Genomic DNA, 8,593 nt, shown 5'->3' with positions numbered 1-8,593 from the left:
TTCACTTTCACTTTTCACTTCTCTGCATTGGAGAGGGAAATGGCAACCCACTCCAGTGTTCTTGCCTGGAGAATCCCAGGGACGGGGGAGCCTGGTGGGCTGCTGTCTATGGGGTCACACAGAGTCGGACACGACTGAAGCAACTTAGCAGCAGCAGCAGCAGCCTATAAACTTTGTTACATTCTCAGAATAAGACATATTTATGATCTGAATTCTGTTTGGATTGGGGCTGATGCTAATTTATCAGTTGTCATTGGGTAGTGTAATAGAGCAGTTTAATGACACTATGAGTTATAGACAGGAAACACTGCTCTCCTTTCTTCTCTAGACCACGAAAGCAGCATCTTGGTTCTAGGTGGTGACATTTGCTATCCTGCACACATGCAGGGATACTTGGGCTACTGACTTTTTAAATGATGATAAAGGTTGGTAGTTGAGGTTGAACATGATGCTAATAAGCTGGGCACAGGCTCTCCAGCCTTTTTCAGCTTCGCTCCCTCACAGCTGGCATAGTTCTGAAAGCCAAATATGAAGCAGGGGTTCTTTTAACAATTGACAGTTCCAAAGACGGACAAGCTCCTAAAACACAGGGGTGGTGTGTTTTTGTTTTTTTACCCCTATTCAGCAACCATTCCTTTTTTCTGACATCCCCTGATTCCTCCATAGAAAAGTATTGCTCCCATTCAATGTGAAATCTAAGAGACACAGTGAAACCAAAGGCTGCCATTTTACTGAAGAAGCTGAGGGGGGTCCCTGAAGGCTCCTTCTACAAGATTCTACCTCTTATAGTCCTAGCCTAGTCAGAGGGGTAGAGAATGTGACCTTGGCCTGGCCCAATATGTGGCCACGTTGACTTGTCCACTCAATCTGAACCAATAGGACATAATAAAACCTGAATATTGACTCCTGAGGGGGGGATTTTTTTTTTCTGTCCTTTTCACTGGATTTGAAGGCCTAGGAGGTTAGGTTTGAAACTATAGCAGCCAAACTGCTACCACAGGCTTGTCTAGAAACAGGGCTAATCAGAGGCTGAAGAATCAAAAGAAAGTAGGTCCTGGTGACATCACTTGACGTTCTTCAGCAAGTCATAACTGAAGCCAGAACTACCCCTGGAATTGCCAAGTTCCCTTTTTCAAGGCCCATGTGGCTCCTGTCCCAGGGACAGAGGGGAAGTGATCCAGTTGCTTTTCCCTCCACATGCAGGTGTAAGACTGTCCAGAGTGAAGAATAGTCACAGCCAGGCCTCGGACCAAGGCCTTGGACCTCTAGGCAGAGTCTCATCCAGCGTCTCCTGCTGTTAACTCCAGGCAGGTCACCTCGCCTGTCTCCGTCTCTTCCCTATCAAAGGAGTATTCCTATTTGCTCTAGAGATTCATGTGGCCATGGTAGGGAAAGCAATGTGAAAGCAACCGATATGGAAAGTCCACAGTATTATTTTGCTATAATATTATAGTATTTGCTTCCCAAGAAATCTGAGAACCTTTACCAAAAGAAGCAACTCTGGAGCCACACTTCTTTGTGTTTTTATTTTTCCTGTAGGGCTTAATTTCTTTCAAAATCGGAGAGTTTACAAGATCAACTGCCTTTTATTTTTTCATTTGTATTTTTTGGGGCTGTGCCATCCAGTGTGCAGGATCTTAATTCCCCGACCAGGGACTGAACCTGTGCCCCTGGAGTGGAAGCTTGGAGGCCTAACCACTGGACCACCAGGGATGTCCCTCGACTGCCTTTTAATTCAGTTAATTCAGTCACTTTGCAGTTCATTTTTTGCTTCGTATTTCAGTGTTGTGGTGGTCAGACCACATTTCCACTAAGAGTTCATGGCTTGTTTTCAGGAGAGAATAGCTAAAAGTTCAATATAACTGTATGCATTTGAGGTCTATGAGTAATTGTGATAAAATGTTCAGAAACTGAAAAGGCTGCCCTCCACTCAAAATTAAATGGAGTTGACACAGCTGGTTTGTTTGATTTCAGTTCAGTTCAGTTCAGTCGCTCAGTCATGTCCGACTCTTTGCCACCCCATGAATCGCAGCACGCCAGGCCTCCCTGTCCATCACCAACTCCCGGAGTTCACTCAGACTCGCGTCCATCGAGTCAGTAATGCCATCCAGCCATCTCATCCTCTGTCGTCCCCTTCTCCTCCTGCCCCCAATCCCTCTCAGCATCAGAGTCTTTTCCAATGAGTCAACTCTTCGCATGAGGTAGCCAAAGTACTGGAGTTTCATTTGGGGATGGGCAAATGGGGCTGTGCTAGACTATATTTCAGTTATCAGATTTCTCTAGAAAAACGAATGGATTTCTAAATGAGTTTCCTGAGAAAATGACTAAGTGTGAGTAACACTAAAAAAAGTTTCTTGTACATAGTGAAATGGATATTGAAGGGGAAAAAAGGCTCAGTGTGTCATAGTTCTTTGGAAATTGTTTTAGCAAGGAAATGGGTACCATATAACATGCCATTCTGTTATTTGACAAAGTAGTTACTGGTTTCTGCCGTCAAGAAAAAAGACAAAAAGGGATCTAAAGTAAGTAGAGCTAAAATCCCTATTCCCCAGTCCTTGTATTTTTATGAGGAAATCTTGGCTCCTGACAAGGTCTGATCAGAGCTGAACAACGAAATCTGTTTTCCCATTTTGTAACTGTGGGCCATATAAAGGGTTTCAAGCAGAGGAATGACTTGCTCAGATGTACATACTGTTGTGTAAGGAATGGATCATAGGGGAGCAAGCATGGTCAGAGTGGGCTGAGTCCTGAGTGTACGGCTGTGGTCCAGGTAAGAGAAGTGGTCTGGAGGGCAGTAGCAGTGAAGTAGAAATGAAGAAAGTGCTTTATTGGAGTAAAGATATCCCTTATGAGCAAAACAAAGATGACCTCGCACCGGTAAATGTTACTTACAATGATTTATTTTTAAATATTGTGATCTCTTTAGTTACCTTTGCTGATAAACGTTCTAATTAAAAACTAACCCTGTTTTTTTAGGAGGAGGATCATGAGAGAACATGGGCATCACAAATGTGTGCTAAGAGACGATGATAAACGAAAGGTAAAGGCCAATGTAACAGAAAAATCCAACTGATAATGTGTTTACATCTTTGCTTGTGATACCTTGACTTGTATCCTCAAAGTTATCAATATTAGGAATAATTCTAAATGCATTTGTTGAACCATTAAATTACTTATTTTTAGTCAAGTGATTATTGAAGAGTTCTAGAATTAGACAGCCTAGACAATCATGTGTTTCAAATGAAATCTTATTTCTTTTATGTCTTGAGTCTCCAACCAAGTAAAATTCCTTTATGCCTTCAGTTTTCTTCCCTTAAAGGTTATCTGCTGGTAAGGATTCTTGTGCATATTGTTGTTGTTGTTCAGTTGCTAAGTTGTGTCTGCCTCTTTGTGACCCCCACAGACATGCATGCCAGGCTTCCTTGTCCATCACCAACTCCCAGAGTTTACTCAAACTCATGTCCATTGAGTCTGTGATGCCATTCAACCTTCTCCTCCTGCCTTCAATCTTTCCCAGCATCAGTGTCTTTTCAAATGAGTCAGTTCTTTGCATCAGGTGGCCAAAGTATGGAGTTTCAGCTTCAGCATCAGTCCTTCCAATGAATATTCAGGACTGATTTCCTATAGGGTTGACTGATTGGATCTCCTTGCAGTCCAAGGGACTCTCAAGAGTTTTCTGCAACACCACAATTCAAAAGCATCAATTCTTTGGTGCTCAGCCTTCCTTATGGTCCAACTCGCACATCCATACATGATGACTGGAAAAACCATAGCTTTGATTATACGGACATTTGTTGGCAAAGTGACATCTGCTTTTTAATCTGCTTTCTAGGTTTGTCATAGTTTCCTTGCAATGAGCAAGTGTCTTTTAATTTCGTGGCTTCAGTCACCATCTGCAATGATTTTGGAGCCCCCAAAAATAAAATCTGTCACTGCTTCTACTTTTTCCTGATCTGTTTGCCATGAAATGATAGAACCAGATGTCATGATCTGCGTTTTTTGAATGTTGAGTTTTAAGCCAACTTTTTTACTGCATCTTTCACCCTCATCAAGAGGCTCTTTAGTTCCTCTTCACTTTTTGCCATTAGAGTGGTATCGTCTACATGTCTGAGGTTCCTTGTAACATAGCTGGATTGTTAACAGAGTGCCAATGAACAGTGTGGCACACCAGCATCCGTGTAGATAAGGAACAAATAAACAAAAATATGTACTTCTGGTTGTTTGGTGGTTATAGATAAGCAAGTTGTCCTCCCCACAAGAGTCAGGATCACTTTTAGCTCTGGATCAGTTGTTAATGGCACTGGGCAAAGATAATATACCTATATTTTATCTCTCTGCCTTTTGAAGATATGAAATTTCCAAAGTAAGGAAATGGATTCAGCTGGCTTCTGTAGGAAGGGTTGTCATTTCTTTTTCTTCTTTTATAATCCACAGAGCACATTTATTTTTATTAAATGATTTGGTGATGGCACAATGAATATCTTTGTCCCATTTTTGTTTTATTTGTTGTTTAGTCAAACAGTTGTGTCTAACTCTTGGCAACCCCATGGACTGCAGCATGCCAGGCTACCCTGTCCTGCACCAGAATATTTACACCAGCATTGAAAATGTGGAATGTATTTATATGTTCATTCGTTTTAAAAATTAAACAGTTAATAGTTGCAGTACCTAATCAGGAGTCCACTCCTGGGGGTGTTTAAATCAGCATCTGAAAATCTCCAAGTATACTGTTCTAGAGGGAGTTTCTGAAAACTATTCAAATATCCTTAGAGTTCGTAAATTAGAATAAGAAGTGTTAGATATTCTTCACTGGTGACATGAAAGATATTCAAGATACATAGATGGGCTGTGCTGGCACTTCCTTTGTTTCATGAAAAGAGTATAAGAATTGGTACACATTTCTTGTGATCAGATTGATTCACAAAGTTGCAAAATTATCACCATTCCAGAACATTTTCAAGATTTCAAAAAGGAACTTCACACCCATTAGGAATCACTCCTCATCCCCTACTTCCTCCCACCCCTGGGAACTACTAGTGGACTCTGGATTTGCCTGTTCTGGTCATTTCAGATATACTAATGGCCTTTTCTATTTGACTATTTTTACTTTGCTTGTTTTCAGAGTTCATCTATATTGTGGCACGTATCAGAACATCATTCCATTTTGGGTTTATTTTGAGGCTATTTTGAATAAAGTTGCTATAAATATTCATATTCAAGTCTTCGTGTGGACTTGTGTTTTAATTTCTTTGGGGTAAATATCTAGAAGTGGGATTACTAGATCATATAGTAAATGTATGTTTAACTTTTGAAAAGAAAATAAAAGGGAAAGCAAAACAAACTTACCAAACTGTTTTCTAAAGTACTTGTATAGTTTTACACACCTATCAGCAATGTATCAAAATTATTTCCAGTTAATCTACAATCTCACCTCCATTTGGTGTTACCAGTCTAGTGGGTACAAGATTGTCTCATTGTGGTTGTGAATTTCCCCAATGACTAATGATGTTGAGCATTTTTCTGTTTGTGTACTTTCGATTACTTAGATATCTTCTTTGGAGAAGTATGTGTTCCAGTTAGTGCCATGTTTTTTACCAGTTGTTTAACACTGCTTTTCAAAGAGCAGAGGTTTCACATTTTAATGAAGTCAAATTTATTAGGTTTTTCTTTTTTAGTTAGGAATTTCTGTGTCCTGCCTAAGAAATATTTGCCCCAAGGTTGCAAAATTTATTTCCAACATCTTCTTCTAGAAGTTGTATAGTAAATTTTGAGTTATTTTGTTGTATGGTGTAAGGTAAAGGTCAAGTTTCTTCTTTTTTTTTTTAAATAGAGATATCCACTGGCTTCTAGAAAAACAGAGTCTGAAAGGAGCAAGGAGAAGTGTTTGCTTGACCTCCTGGGCGCCTATGTGCATGGAGCCCACATTTGAAAAGAGCAGTAGTCTCAGGTAAGACAAAAGAAACATCTGAGAAGAGGTTCACAGTATATTGGTACTGCTGAATCCAGCTAGTTTCAGCAAGGTACACAGTGAAAAGGGACACAGGGAGGGGGACGACTGCACCAGATTAAGGAATGTAAAGGGAGTAGGCTACTCACAGGGGTTATTATACTATTTGAAATTTACATGAAAATACTTAGCATTGAAAATGTGGAATGTATTTATATGTTTGTTAGTTTTAAAAATATAAACAGTTAATACTTGAAGTACCTAATCAGGAGTCTACTCCTGGGGTGTTTAAATCAGCATCTGAAAAATCCCTAAGTAGGAACTGATGTTCTAGAGGGGATTCCTGCAAACTATTCAAATATCCTTATAGAGTGTGTAAATTAGCATAACAAATGTTAGATACTTTTCACTGGTGACATAAAGGAAATTTCAAGATCTGTAGATGGGCTGGCTTGAAAACTGTGTTGGCACTTCCTCTCCTTCATGAACAGAGTATAAGAATTGGTGCACATGTGTTGTGCACCGGATGACCTCCTTGGATCTTGATTTTCTTCTCGGTAAAATGGGAAGAATTAAACCTATTTCCTAAGGGATGCAATATACCCAGCTCCAGGTCTGGTACTGAATGACTGTTCCACACTTGTATTTGTTTCTTTTCCTTTAACCATCTTCTTTACCATTATATTTTGAACTCTCAGTTTTAGATCGCTTACATGTTCCCTTTTGTGTCCTCATCTCAACTCTCTTGCTAGACTCAGTCTTTACACATCACTACTTACTGGCCTCTTTGGAAATCCCAGGTCAAGGTTATCAAATCTTAGTGTACCTAATCACCTGGAATGCTGCTTTAAAATGCAGAGTCAGGGATCTCCCTCAGAAGACTGTGGTTCTATAAAATCTGTCTGGGTGTGGTCCGGAAATCTGCTGAATCATCAAGTACCTTGAGCGGTACTGAATGATACACTCAAAGGCCACACTTAGAGAAACCTGTGATCTGAGAAAAGCTTGCTCAGAAGCCCCCGATCTGCATTTTCTTCAAATTCAAACCTAGACAAAGACAGCAAACCTAGTTTCCAGTCCCCCAGGAAAACTCAGACAGAGCTGACCCAGAAACCTGAAGCAAGCTCATCACTCAAGCTACTCATTTCTGCTCTTCTCGACAATGAAGAAATACCATTTTAGCCTATCCAAAGCGCATTTCTCCTTTCTCTGGCAACCCCTCGAATTTTCCTCACTCCTAGCTGAAACAAATGGTCCAAGCAAGGCTGATGCCCTTCTCCACCGTCCAACTAAAGTCAAATAAGGTCAGCCTTCAGGGCACTTTCTAAAACAAGGCAGAGGAATGCCCTTTCTTCCAGGACACTAAATCAATAGGGACCTAAGCCTGGAGAGGCGAGTCTTATATTAGGTGGAGAACCCACTGAGAATGAAACAGCTGTGGTGCTCTTATGACACCTTTAGGCCCCTGGAGTTGAATGAGTTACTAATTCTTTTTACTTTGAACTGGAATTTCTCCTTACACCTGAGAGTTCTGACTAATACACAGAACCAACCCCCTCTCCCCCAACTAAAGGCCTTCATGACACCCTGTCTTCTCACCCCTACCTTTCTGCACAAACAGATCCTCCATTTCTGGCTGTCCCAATAATTGCCCTGCACCTCCCTCTCCCCACAGAATGCTACCACCTTGTCCCAACTGAAATAATAAAGACCTGAGTGTCCCATGAGCTTGTAAGCAGGAGACCTTCCTCTTTGTGTAGGGACAAGTCTAACCTATACTCTTTCACCCTCTGAGGGGAGAGAATCCTTTTCCTTTTGATTCATATTATAGAGCTTAGTCTTCATTACAAATTTCCTGATAACTTAATTCACTTAAGACTTTGACACCTGTTTTACAGTCTTGCCTTCCACCTCTGCCATCATTCCACAGGGATGTCACCATTCCATTAATAGCCTGTAATCATAGTTTATATAGCACTTACTCTGTACCAGTGGAGAAGGAAATGGCAACCTACTCCAGTATTCTTGCCTGGAAAATCCCATGGACAGAGGAGCCTGGCAGGCCACAGTCCATGGAGTCGCAAGGAGTTGGACACAACTTAGCAACTACACCACCACCACAACTGTGTACCAGGCATGGTTCTAAGCACTTCACATGTATTTTAGCTCACCTAACCCTTCTAATAACATGGGGTATTATTGTATCCATTTTATAGATAAGGAAACTGAGGCAGAGAGACTGTTTAAACTTGTCTAGAGTTACCCAGCCACTAAATGGTAGAGTGGGAATGAGGACAGGGAATCTAATTGCAAAGTCCAGGCTGTTAATGCAGGTGCTAGACTCCCAGTTACCTGCTCCCTATAATTGTAGCATCCCCCGTATCCCCCTCTATATTGGTCCTGGACATTGGAAAAGTCCTTAAGTCCTGGGAGAGGTTTGGATAGTCAATGGATATCTGTACCTCTGTTTCCTACAGCTCAATTATTTATTGTCGTTTCCTAAGCAAATGTTATCAACTAATAGGCCCAAAAGCAGAGATATATGTTGGGCTGAAGACACAGCAGCAGCAAAGCAGATTATGTAATGTGCTCTTGCTACTCTTTAAGGCCTCTTCTCTGCCCCACTGGTCCTTATTTTATACCGGA

Source organism: Oryx dammah, unplaced genomic scaffold (assembly GCF_014754425.2).
Source record: "Oryx dammah isolate SB20612 unplaced genomic scaffold, SCBI_Odam_1.1 HiC_scaffold_1, whole genome shotgun sequence".
In the NCBI taxonomy this organism is placed as follows: Eukaryota; Metazoa; Chordata; class Mammalia; order Artiodactyla; family Bovidae; genus Oryx; species Oryx dammah.
The sequence above is the reverse complement of the archived record's forward strand: the minus strand, read 5'-3'. Positions refer to the sequence as shown.